Source organism: Rhinopithecus roxellana, chromosome 4 (genome assembly GCF_007565055.1).
Source record: "Rhinopithecus roxellana isolate Shanxi Qingling chromosome 4, ASM756505v1, whole genome shotgun sequence".
Classification (NCBI taxonomy): domain Eukaryota; kingdom Metazoa; phylum Chordata; class Mammalia; order Primates; family Cercopithecidae; genus Rhinopithecus; species Rhinopithecus roxellana.
The window spans coordinates 3,973,100-3,986,747 of record NC_044552.1 but is presented as its reverse complement, the minus strand read 5'-3'; positions in this window follow the sequence as shown (position 1 = coordinate 3,986,747).

The following is a 13,648-nucleotide window of genomic DNA, read 5'->3' as shown; positions in this document are numbered from 1 at the left end:
GCCAGGAATGGCACTTAGGAAATGTCTCGTGACTCTGAGTCCCAACATTTGAAGTCATTCTGGAGGCCTTCAGATCTCTCCCAACCCTCTGATTATATGGATTTAAAATTCAAAATCTCTAGTCAACTACTATTTCCAGTTCCCTGTTCCAAATGTAATTTAATAGGCTGTCACCATGGAAACAGGTATTTCTCCTTGAGGACCAATCCTCCTCTTGAAAATCTGTCTCTTCTATCATTTGATTATGATCAACGAGGGGTCATGAAAAGCGAGATTTATATCCACGGAATATGTGTAAAGAACCTGGATTTAGACTCTTCTGAGGGATGGTACAGCACTTTCTCTGAATCTGTTAAAGTTCCATTTTCGATAATAAGATATTCTTGCCCTTCTGGGAAGGAGGAAAAAAAAAATTCCTGTTTCAAGAATATCGCTCAGTACTAGCTAGATGCGTTTCCAAATGTGAGAAAGTAAAATTATCATTTTAATCTGCCTCATTCTCACTTTTTGGGATCCAAAGGGTAGAATAAAAAACCAGTTTGTTTCAGACTAGTGCCTGTTTCAGACTGGTGCAGGGGGTGCCAGTAGCTCTGGATCAGGGGATCTGTACCCCAGGTTTCCCACCTACTGAAGGGCAATGATCCACACAGCCCTGCTGGGGTCTGCAGTGCTCTTCTGGGCCCTTCTTAATCCTAGCAATTTCTGAAACATGCCCAATCATTTGGCACTTTGGCCTTCACAGATAATGGAGAAAATGGGAAGCAAGTGAGGAGGGAACCAGGTGGGAAACAGAATGTGAGAAAAGGAGAAGAGCAGGAGAGAGAGGCCTCTGGTGAAGAACCACGCAATTGCAGGGAGAAGCAGCGCTTGGCAGGTAAGGTGCCTTGTTGTTCCCAGACCAAACTGAGGGTCGGGCTGCTATTTCTCATGGCCCAATAATGAGATGCAGATGAACTGGGGAGGAAGAGAGTTTTTATTTCTGTAACCGGCTATAGGGAGAAGGCCTGGAAATTATCACCAGACCAACTTCAAATTACAAAGTTTTCCAGAGCTTATATACCTTCTAAGCTATATGTCTGCGTGTAAGTGTGCATTCATCTAAAGACTGAAGTGATTAACTTCTTTTTATCTATAACTAAGGTCTGAGTCCTGAAGACCTTCCTCTGGAGCCTCAGTAAATTTACTTAATTTAAATGGGTCCAGGTGCTGCGGTGATTACCCTTATCTTTTTTCCTGCTAAATCATGGAGGTTCAGACTCCCCAATAAACTGGTTTATGAAGGCCAGGGGAGTTTCTTCAGACTCACAGTGAAACTTATTTAATAATAAATGTGTCCTGTTAAGAATTCCTTTGTTATTTTGTCATGCCTAAGGTTCAAGAAATGCCTAGGCAAAACTCTTGGTGGGCTTTTGTTACACTCCAGCCTTTGTATAAGGGCACTGGCTTTTTTTAGCTTTTAATATTTAACTTAACCTCTCGGTCAGTACTGAAACAGTTGTTATGGAGGCCTGTGTTAGTGAGACCTGGCCTGCCACATTGTCACATGTCACCATAGCGAGGCTGAACTATGCTTCCCAGAATTCCCTTTTCTGCATAATTCAGGTTAGGGTGGGCTGCAAGAGACATCTTGCACAAGACCGGAGAGCATCATATTGTCTGTGCATTCGGTAGCTCGGCACTGTGGCAGCCGTGCACATGTTGTCATTTGTCTGCCGGCTCATGTTGCTGGTGAGAGATGGCAGCAGGCCTGCAGCTACTACACTTCTCCCGGATCCTATCTCAGCTTTTGCAAATCTGGGGCCAGATGGGTGTTTAGCTCCATAAAAAAGAGGCCTGGCTCTGGGTCCTGCAGGATGCCCCATCCTGGAGGTTGGGGATAGTGAGGGAATGACATGGGTTCAGTCCATCCTGCAGGTTCTGGCTTGTCCTTACTGTCCCCAGTGTCTTAATCAGCTTGGGCTGCTGTAACAGAATATGGAGTGGGTGGCTTAATCCACAAACATTTATTTCTCACTGTTCTGGAGGCTGGAAGTCTGAGATCAGGATGCCAGCATGGTCGAGTTCTTGCTGAGGGCCCTCTTCCTGGTTTACAGATGCCTGCTTTCTTGCTTTTCCTTCCAGGATCATCTCTCTGTGTCCCTTTTTACAAGGGCACTAATCCCATCCATGAGGGCTATCATCTCCCAAATGCCCCACTTTCAAATACAATCATATGGAGGATTAGGCTTTAACATACGAAATTTCAGACAGTGCACAAAATTCAGTCCACAGAATCCCCTTTGCATTCATCATTCCTTCTAGGCCATCTGACTTGCAAATTTCAACTTCCAGCATTGGACACAGAGAAACAGCCTTGTAGAAACTAACCAGTGCCTACAATTGCATAAGATGAAATCCCTATGATAAATTCGTGTGGATGTGTGCATGTAAGGCTAGCCTAGCGGTTCTGCGTTTCTGATCAAATTCCGACTGCATCAGCAGGAATGCATGCAGGGGAGGATAGCGTGAAGGGCTAACACCCTTGTTCTGCTTGTGCAGTCACGGGTCCTCTGCCATATCCAAGGGTGGACCAGACTGAGTCAGGCCAGTTCTCTTGGGATGCCTGAAGAATTAGAACTGAGAGAGTCACTCTCTCTCGGTGTGGAGGCTGTAAGAAGTAAAGTTGGGGTGCTGTGGGGAACTGTGTTAGTCTGTAATGGCTGCTGTAAGAAAATATCAAAGACTGGGAAGCTTAAACAACAGAAATTGATTTCCTCACAGTTCCAGAGGCCCTAAGTCCAAGATCAAGGTGTCAGCTGGATTGCTTGCTTCTGAGGTCTTTCTCTTTTCTGTACAGATTACTGCCTTCTCCTGTACCCTCAGGTGGCCTGTCCTCTGTGAACGTACATCCTTGTTGTCTCTTCTTCCTCTTATGAAGACACTAGTCATATGGGATTAGGATCACCCTAACAGCCTCATTTCAACTGAGTGGCCTCTTTAAAGACCTTATCTCCAAATGCGGTCACATTCTGAGGTACTAGGGGCTAGGACTTCCACCATGTGAATATTTGGGGACACAATTCAGCCCCATAACACTGGCTATTGGGGGCAAGTGTGGTGGATATACTTTTTGCCATCTGGAGAAAGCCTGATTGTAGAGAAAGAGAAGAATGTAGCAGACACTCAGAGAGCCATGGAACTGATATACTGTATAGAGAAGACCACAGTCTTTGGGATAGAAGGAACCCAACTTTGTAAGGAAAGTCATTCACAAACTGCCTCTGTAGATGACTCGTGACACAGCTTGTAGGAATTTATCACTCCCAGCATATAAACTGTCTGATGGTTTGTCCTGCAGCATGGTCAGGTCTCTAGGCTGTTTTCCCAGCTGCGGAGCTCACAGGTGTCTGTGCATGAGTCTATTGTAGTTGGAGCATCTTCCCAGCCACGAGACAGGGACTGATGTCGGGATCAGCAAAACAGCTCTACTAGTAACAGCAAGACACCTTTTTTCCTATTATTATTTGAAATTATCTATGACTTTTTTCTCCCCTCTAGTGCTATAAACTGAAACAAATTTTCTAGAAAGCTCTTTGTATGTTTTAGACATTCTTTTCATAACCTACAAACTAACTGTATATTAATAAACTATTACCTCCATTCAATCACATGCCAAACTCGCAGAAGCCCAATCACTTTTCAGTAATATGTGCCAATGAACCAACCCATGTTTATTGAGTCTGATTATAAATGAAGCTCAGCAGTAGGGAATGCAAGAGATTCAAAGATGGTGAGGACAAGCTCCTCAATCTCAAAAATCTTACCATCTCGATGAGCTCAGGGACCAAGGCCCTGAACTAGCCATCTACACCTCAGAGTCAAGGTTAAAGCATAATTTTAGTTTTGATTCAGTCCCTTGGCCAGAGGAGCAGAATTGCCAAATTATAGCCATGAACAAGCACTTAAGTAGCTTAGCTTTGTCTATAGGAGGGTCTCTGGACAGCTGAGCAAATTCATAGCCTTTACTCTTTAGTGTTTACATCTTCCATGCATTTTTTATGAATTCCAAAACAATGTGGCTATGCCACAGAAATGGAAGTCACCAGTCTTTGCTAGTGTACTGCTTGTATACAAGTTGCTTTGGATTTCTTTGATGTCTGGGCCCTGGGTGGTCTCTCAGTTCTGCCCATGGCAGTAGCTGACAGTGCTCTGTGGTTGTAGGAATATCTGGAAGGAGCAGGAAAGAGGTACAGATGCAATGAGTGGGACTCGTTTGGTGGGTTGACTGCTGATATAGTTCAGTGTCTGGTTACTGCTTTGAACAATTAGGTGAAAAAGATCGTGCTGACCTATCCAGCACAGCCTCTGCGTAACGAACACTTCACAGAGTAGTGAAATACGGACACACAAGGCAATCATTATATATTATAACACACACCTTATTGGTTCTGTTTCTATGAAGAACCTTCATACATCATCTAAGGAAATTTCTCAAATGTCCCAATCCAAGAAGTGTTCCTAGATAAAATCTAGGATGCCCTGTTAAATTGAAATTGCACATATACCACAAATAATTTCTTATTATAAGTATGCCTCATGCAATATTTAGGACATACTTATAATAAAAAGTTGTTTATTGTTTATCTCAAATTCAAATTTAGCTGTGGGTCTTGTATTTTTATTTGCTAATCTGGCAACCCAACATCTAGGTACTGCTGTTTTTGTAACATCTGCCAGAGCTACACGCCACAGCCATCACTGCCTGCAAGAGAGGCTGGGAAATGTAGTGCTGTTAACCAAGAACATTGTTGCAGTCAAGAACATAGGAGTTTTGGTAATAAGGGAGACGGAGATGATGGATAATGGATATTGGGTGGGCAACTCCTGTAAAGTCCAGGTGACCCTTTTACCACATGTGAGATGGGTATAAGTATATTGATAATATTGTTAGCAGCTATCCCATATTATGTTCTTACTTTGTGTCATGAACCATGCTAAGAGCTTTTCATACACTTTCTCGTTTAATCTCCACAACAACATTATTGCTACCCCCATTTTGCAGAGTAGAAGCCTTATCCCATGGCACAGGCTAAGAGCGATTTAGTTGTTTGAGGTCACACAGCTGAGTTGCTGAGTTAGGGCTAGAATCCACACTGATGTGGTTCCAAAGCTGATGCTTTTGATATTTTTTTTCCCAACAACAATTCTGTGTGCCTACCATGTGCCACGCACTGAACAAAGTGTCGAGTTATTAGAGTAAACAAAGAAGACAGTCTTCACCATCAAGGAGATTACTTCCCATTATTGAGGCCTTTGGGAGGAGGTAATAAGGGTAGGGCCCTAATTCGATGAAGTAATATTTTTATAAAAAGAGGAAGAGACAGCCAGACATGGTGGCTCACGCCTGTAATCCCAGCACTTTGGGAGGCTGAGGTAGGCGGATCATGAGGTCAAGAGATCAAGACCATCCTGGCCAACATGGTGAAACCTCGTCTCTACTAAAAAAAAAAAAAAAATTAGCTGGGCATGGTGGCGGGCGCCTGTAGTACCAGCTACTTGGGAGGCTGAGGCAGGAGAATCGCTTAAACCTGGGAGGCAAAGGTTGCAGTGAGCTGAGATCACACCACTGCACTCCAGCCTGGCAACACAGCAAGACCATCTCAAAAAGAAAAGGAAGAGACACTAGAGACCTCCCTCTCTCTCTCTACATGTGCATAGAGGAAAGGCCATGTGAAGACAAAGCAAGAAGGCAATGGTCTACAAACCAGGAAGAGAGCCCTCACCAGAAACCAACCCTGACAGCACCTTGATCATGGACCTCCAGTTTGCAGAACTGTGAGAAAATAAATGTCTGTTGTTGAAGCCACTCAGCCTATGGCATTTCATTATGGGAGCCCCAGAAGACTAATATACCCCCCTATTAATAGGGAGAAACATAAATAAAATCAGTACATATGGAATAAATAAGTAGTGAAAAGAATCAGAGGTCGTGGAGTACTAAGGATTGTGTCAGCTCTTTAGAAAGGAATCTCAACACACTGAGATGTGGCATTTGGGCAGAGACTCGAGGGGTGCAAGCGAATGAGACATGATGTCTGGGCAGGATGCTTCAGGCAGAGGGAGCTCAGAGTCCTCCAGGAGGAGCCTGCACTGTGCCTGGAGATGGAGAGCACAGGGCAGAGTGGTGGGAAATGAGGATGGAGAGTCAGGGCCAGGTCACGTGTGAAAGCCTGGGGTTCTAAGTATGATGGGAAGCCGCAGAGGAATGACATGTCTGAACTTCATTTCTGTAAGATCAATAACTCTGGCTGCTGTGTAAAAAACCGAACCATAAGCAGAGGAGAGTGGGAGTCGGGAGATCAGTTAGGAGGCCACTTGAGTAGGGCAGATGAGAGAGGATTTAGCTTGAAATAGCCTCATAGACGTGGGGGTGGTGGAAAGTAGCCAGATTTCAGGATATATTTAGAGAAAGAACAGTCAGTAATGAATCTGAGCAACTGGAAGGAGTGAATTGTCATTTGCTTAGATAGATTCATGTTCAGCGATGGAAATCAAGAGCTGTGGGCATTGGTGGGGGACCTTAAAGGGATCCCTCATGAGTGCCACCCCCTTCTCTGCCTGAGAAATAAAAGAAAGACTAGAGATAGGCACTGAAATATTACTTTCACTACTGATAGAGGACAACTGGGTGTAGCCGCTTAGAGTGGGATCAAATCACCCCCTAACCAAACTCCAGAATTAGGCCAACTTACCTCTCAGCCCCAGGCAATGCTGTCCAGGTCGAGCTCCTCAGTGAATCTTTGAGCACAGGAGAAAACATGTGTTCTCTGCTCCCAAGTGAGCATGCCCAGACTTTACTCATCAGAACCCCCGAGGCAGTGGAGTGAGTCAAGGGCAGAGTGAGGCCTAGAGTTCCATGAATTGAACTGCTTTCACAGGAAGAGAACACCAGGAATGGACAAGACACATTTTCTGCTAATAGATGTGTTAAGTTCGAGGCCCTTCAGATGTCCAGGTGGAGTAAGGAGATGGCTAGATAAGCCTGGTGCTCATGGGAGTGATTGGATTTATAATAAAGATTTGGGGTCATCAGTGTACTTTTGTTAATTAAAGGCATGGGACTGGCTGAAAGAACATACAAAGGAGAGGCCTGGGCACTCTGAGACTTAAAGGCCAGAAGGATGCTTAGGGAAGAATCCAGCAAAAGAGAAGACATAGCCAGTGGGGTAGGAGGACAGTTGAGAGCTCAGTGAGGAAACTTGCAAGAAACAGAAAGCAATTCACTGTGTTGAATGCTGCTGAGAGGTACAACTCTGGGTCGTTGGATCTGCAAGAGGGAGTTGTTGCATCATGAAGAATTTATCTGGTCATTATCTCTGTTCCTTGGAGGGAGATTCTAAATTTTTTGAATTTCCCAAGCAATAGGAGTGTCTTTGCTATTCATGGTGGGCCCTGATAGTTTTTGCTAATGAAATGACTCCAGATGACTAACAAGAGGAGGAGGGCCAGCATGGTGGCTCATGCCTATAATTCCAGCACTTTGGGAGGCCGAGGCAGGTGGATTGCTTTGAGCTCAGGAGTTCGAGACCAGTGGATCAATTTGAACTCAGGAGTTGGAGACCAGCATGGCAAACGTGGCAAAACCCTGTCTGTACTAAAAATACAAAAATTAGCCGGGTGTCATGGCACACGCCTATAATCCCAGCTACTCAGAAGGCTGAGGCTGGATAATTACTTCAGCCTGGGAGGTGAGGTTGTAGTGAGCTGAGATTGCACCATTGCACTCCAGCCTGGGTGACAGAGTGAAACCCTGTCTCAAAAAGAAAAAAAAAAAAAACAACGGGGCTGGTCATGCCAGGAAAACCAACTATGTGATTAGCAGGTTTGGTCTTTGAGCCACATGGTATCAGGCTGATTTCCAGACACTTGGAGTGTGAAGAGGGTCTTGAGTTGAGATTGATTTAAATCTTGTAGCCAATGATTCAATCAATCATGCCTCTGTAATGAAACCTCACTAAAAACTCTGGCCACTGAAGTGTGTTGGAGTTTCCTGGTTGGTGAACACATCTATGTGCTGGGAGAGTGGGGCACCCTGATTCCATGGGGATGAAAGCTTGTGTTCAGCATCCTCCCGTATCTCACCCTATGTGTCTCTTCATTTGACTAGCCCTGATTTATATCCTTGATAATAAAACCATAGCTATAAATATAGTACTTGGTGAAAATCTGTGAGTTGTTCTAGTGAACTATCAAACCTGAGGGTCATGGGAATCTCTGAATTTGTAGCCAGTTTTTCAGAAGGGCAGATGGCCTGGAGATCCCCAAACTTGTGCCTAGTGTTTGAAGGGAGGGCAGTCTTATGAAGGACTGAGCCCTTAACTTGTGGGGCATCAGGGCTAACTCTGGGTGGTCAGTGTTAGGATGCATTGTAAGGCCCCCCAGTATTACAGGGGCCCACTGGTAGCATTGATGAGTGTGATTTCACTGGTGTGGTAGGAATGGAAGCTTGATTATAGTTGCTTTAGAAGAGAATATGAGGAAGTAAGTGGAGACACAAGTATAGACAACTGCTTTGGGAGTTTTTCTGGAAAGGGGAACAGAAAAATACAATGGTAGAATGACACTAAACTGCCCTCTAACGTTGATTATTGATGTATAAGGGTGTAAAGCCCTAGATAGACATTTGTAAAAGTTATTTTGAAAGAGCAGGTATGTATTATGTGGTGTTATGGTTTGAATATGGTCCCTCCAAAATTCAGATGTTGCCAATGCATTAAGAGGTGGAGCCTTTAAGAGGTGATTAGGCCATGAGGACTCTTCCCTTGCAAATGGGATTAAGGTCCTTATAAAAGAGGCTTCACACAGCATTCAATGTCTTGCTCGTTTGATTTCTGCCACATGAGGATGCAGCATTTGTCCTCTCCAGAGGAGGCAGCTCTCACCAGACAGCCAAACCTGCTAGCACCTGTATCTTGGACTTTTCATCTTCCAGAATTATGGGAAATGAATTTTCTGTTCTTTATCAGTTACCTAGTCTGTGGTATTCTGTTATAGCAGCACAAAATGGACTAAGATGTGGCCATGGTTAACAAGTTGTATGGAAAGAGTATCCCACAGTAGGTAGAGAAGTAATGTTGAAATACTTGAATGGCACAGTTGATCTGAGGACAAAGAAAGGTGAGGAACATGGCAGGGAAAGCAATGGGAACTGAGCCAAAGTGGGGCTGCCTAGGGAGGTGGGGGCCTGGATGACTAACGAGTGGGGCCACCACTGCCCTGAGGGATTCCAAGTATCACAAAGACCCCAGCAAGAGAATCATTTTACAGATTGATTGATGAGGCTCCTCAGCATTAACTGCCTGTACAATGACTGAGAGCAGGCAATGTGTACTCCGTGAACTGAGAGTTTATGCCTTTTTTTTTTTTTTTTTTTCCTGAGATGGAGTCTCACTCTGTCACTCAGGCTAGAGTGCAATGGCATGATCATGGCTCACTGCAACCTCTGCCTCCTGGGTTCAAGCAATTCTTCTGGTTCAGCCTCCTGAGTAGCTGGGATTACAGGTGTGCACCACTATGCTTGCCTAATTTTTGTATTTTAGTAGAGATGAGGGTTCGCCATGTTGGCCAGGCTGGTCTTGAACTCCTGAAGTCAGGGTGATCTGCCTGCCTTGGCCTCCCAAAGTGTTGGGGTTACAGGCGTGAGCCGCTGTGCCTGGCCTGAGTTTATGCCTTTCTACTTAGTATCCCCAGCACGGTATTTGGCATAAAGTACACATTCAATAAGTGCTTGCTGAATGAATGAAGCTTCCCTGAGGATACCCACTTTGTCTAGCTTGAACCTCAAATTCTTCCAAACTGTGCCTTCAGATCGCCTAAATATCAACTGGGCAGATAAAGTGCTGGTGAGCCAGAACTGGACAGTCACCTACTGGGGACTTTTGAAAAGGAACTCCTGAATGTAGATGGCCCCTCTTGTCTTTGTCAGCATAAGATTCCTTGGCTCCATGACCTCTAGAGAGGCTAAGAGAATAATAATAATGACAATAATTAGAATATCAATAATTAACACATAATTCTTACAATATCCTAGGCACGGAGGTAAACAATTGGCTTCATTATTTCATTTAATAATACCTATGAGGTGGGTGCCATTACTATCTCCATTTAACAGATGAGGAAACTGAGGTATAGAAAGAACAAGTGACTTGCTCAAGGTTGTCCATGTGTACGTGATAGTCTTGATACGTAGCTTGTCTTAGCCACTAAGCCAGATTGCCTTCAATGTAGAATCACCTGGGGAGCTCTGAAACCTCTCCATACCCAGGTTCTACCCACGATCAATTACATCGGAATGGCCATGGTGGGAGTGGGCATCAGTATTGTTTAAAGATTCCCAGCTGATTCCAATGGGCGGTAAAGTTTTGGAATCGCCTGTGTGCCTATGTTGCCTCTCCAATGAAGGTAAAAGAGGCCAGTTGCTGAGCTGGGGTGGACAGGGGTGATCTCTCCTCCTTTCCTGCCCTCAGGTACCAGGGCAGAGTGTCTCAGATGGAAGTCATGTGAACAGAGAGACTGAGATTCTTTATTTGTAACTTTTAATTACAAGTTCTCATTCCTACCCCACAGACTCAGGTGAGAGGGCAAGCCGAACTATTATAGAAAAAAAGGATTAAATGGCTATAAGATTTATTATTGTTATTTTTGTCATCATTCCATAATTTAGATCAGCCAGAACAGTTGTGTTCATTTTAATAAGCTAATGAGTACCATGGGAGAGCCACCTCCAATGTTTCGTGATGATGTATTACATTCAACGTTAACTGCCTAGGCAAAAAAAAAAAAGGCACTGCTCCTCACTTTCCCAGTCATCACCCCCACAGGGAAATTCCTCAGCCTTAAGCTGAATATTCCTGCTGAGTATTTAACCTAGAAACTGAAAAGCCTGTTAATTTATAGAAAGTCTAGCAGGAGAGATCATAAATGACTCTCCCTCTCCATTCGGCGTATGTGTGGAGGAATTTGAAGAATAGGGCCTGTCTTGATTTTGTGGTGTAGCAAGGCCTGGCCATCGATTACAGCCAATAAAACAAAGCAGAGAGCCCAAGGGTTGTGGAAGGCACAAAGCAGTTGGCACCATCTGCAATATTTCAGGGCACAGAGTACAGAACGACTTTGGAGTGAGGGTGAGAGGTTACGTTCTAGATGATGCGGCACATAGAAATAATGCATTGTTTGCAAAAAGCACATGACAGCCATGCTTAGGGGGAGGGCAGGGAATGAAGGCACAACACAGCCTGTCACAGAACAGGGTGGCCTTTTCCTCTCCTGGCACCTGTGTCTGCCTTCTTTTATGGTGCGGGGAGGGTGCTGTTATGTTTCTGGAACCTTCTCTAGCAAAGTTAAGAATGGCAGCAGGGGCAAGGGAAAGGGTGGAGTATATGGGGCATATATGTGAAAGGAAGAATTACCTTTCAGGATGAGGTGGGGGGATGTTACCTATTAGCATCTGCATTTGTTTCTTATTGCTGCCTAATAAATTATCATACATTTAGTAGCTTAAAACAACACCTGCTTATGAACTCACTGTTCTGAGGTCAAAAGGTTGGGTGCAGCATGTCTGGGTTCTCTATTCAGAATTTTGCAAGGCTGAAATTGAGGTGTTGACCAGATACTGGTCTTGTTAGAAGGCATGACTGAAAAAGAATCCACTTCCCAATCTCATCTGTGTCGTTGCCACAATTCAGTTCCTTATAGTTGTAGGACCGGGGTCCTGTTTCCTGGTTGGCCATCAGCTGATGACCACCTGTGTTCCTTGCCTGTGACCTCCTCCATCTTCAGCGGCAGAAATAGGGAATGTTCCCTACAATTAAATCTCTCTTGCTAAGAATAGTCCTGGCTCTTGAGAGTTTACTTGATTAGGTGAGGCCCACCAATAGTGATCTCCGTTTCTTGAGGTCAACTGTTTTGGGACCTTGGTTACACTGACAAAATCCCATCACAGCAGCACCTAGATTCATGTTTGATTAAATAACTGGGAGAAAGGGGGTATACAGCAGGGGACAGGGCAATCTTGGGTACCGTCTTAAAATTCTAACCCCATCTCTACTAAAAATACAAAAATTAGCCGGGCATGGTAGTGGGTGCCTGTAAGCCCAGTTACTTGGGTAGTTGAGGCAGGAGAATCACTTGAACCCGGGACGCAGAGGCTTCAGTGAGCCAAGATCGTGGCATTGAACTCCAGCCTGGGTGACAAGAGTAAAACTTCATCTAAAAAAAAAAAAAAAAAAAAAAAAAAAAAAAAAAAAAAAAAAAAAAAAAATCTGCCTACAGCAGCATCTTAGGCAAAGTTCCTAAAAACATATGAGTGAGTATGAGCAGGGTATGGACCCAATTTCTGGGCATATCCACAGCCCTAATTGTTCACTACAATGCTTGGTCTGTGAAGCTAGCCTTAGAATGGTAATAAAGGCAGTGAATGTTTGTTTTATCGATGGCTAATGGAAATGCTAACATCAACTCATCAAGGAGACCTAAGGCTGAACTTTCCACCGATTTACTGCAGGCTCAGTGAGGAAGGAGAGCTGGCGCTGTTGGAGGAGGGGAAATACAGAAGCATCTTGATGAAAGTAGCTTTATTATACTGTCCACTTAGATGCTGCATATCACATGTTAAAACAACGAGCAAAATATTATGTTAGAAATAAAATGTTAGAGGACATTTAAAAAAATATCTTTGTAAAGGGAAATAATTATTAATTCTTTCTCTGATGAGGCAAAGACAGAGCCCACTAGGAGATGCAGAGTGTAGACCCTGCTGAGGAATGTGGCTCACGTGATATGAAAGGCCACAGCATAGAGTTTCGTGGGGAAGAAGCATAAAAACAAACCAAGGGTGGTTGAGTTGCCTAGAGAGGAGGAGGTAAGAATTGAAGAGGCTCCAACGACATAACTCTGCCAATGCCTATGGGATTTCTTTTTTTTTTTTTTTTGAGAGGGAGTCTCACTCTGTCACCCAGGCTGGAGTGCAGTGGCCGGATCTCAGCTCATTGCAAGCTCCGCCTCCCGGGTTTACGCCATTCTCCTGCCTCAGCCTCCCGAGTAGCTGGGACTACAGGCGCCCGCCACCTCACCCGGCTAGTTTTTTGTATTTTTTTTTTTAGTAGAGACGGGGTTTCACCGGGTTAGCCAGGATGGTCTCGATCTCCTGACCTCGTGATCCACCTGTCTCGGCTTCCCAAAGTGCTAGGATTACAGCCTATGGGATTTCTTAGCAGAGTGAAAATTATTGATATAAACATTGATTTATCTTTGAGTCACTCACATACTAAGTGCCAGACATTTGGCTGGATGCGGGAATACAAACATGTCCCCTTTCCTCCAAGAGCTCACAATGGGAGAGACGAGGACAAAGGAGGAAAGTTGTAATGTCCAGGGCTGAGTGTAGGGAGAGCAATGCACTCGGGAGGTGGCATAGCCCGGAGCATGCACCCAACTCCACCAAAGAGGGTGTGTCAGAAAAGCCTGAGTCCAGTGTCACAGGGGGACCAGAACAATTTGATACTTGTCCACCTTCAAGATATGTGCATCTCATAGGTAACAAGAATGCCTGGCCTAGTGCCAGACTCCAAAGGAGCATTCGGGAAACATTAATCATCATGGTCATCTCATA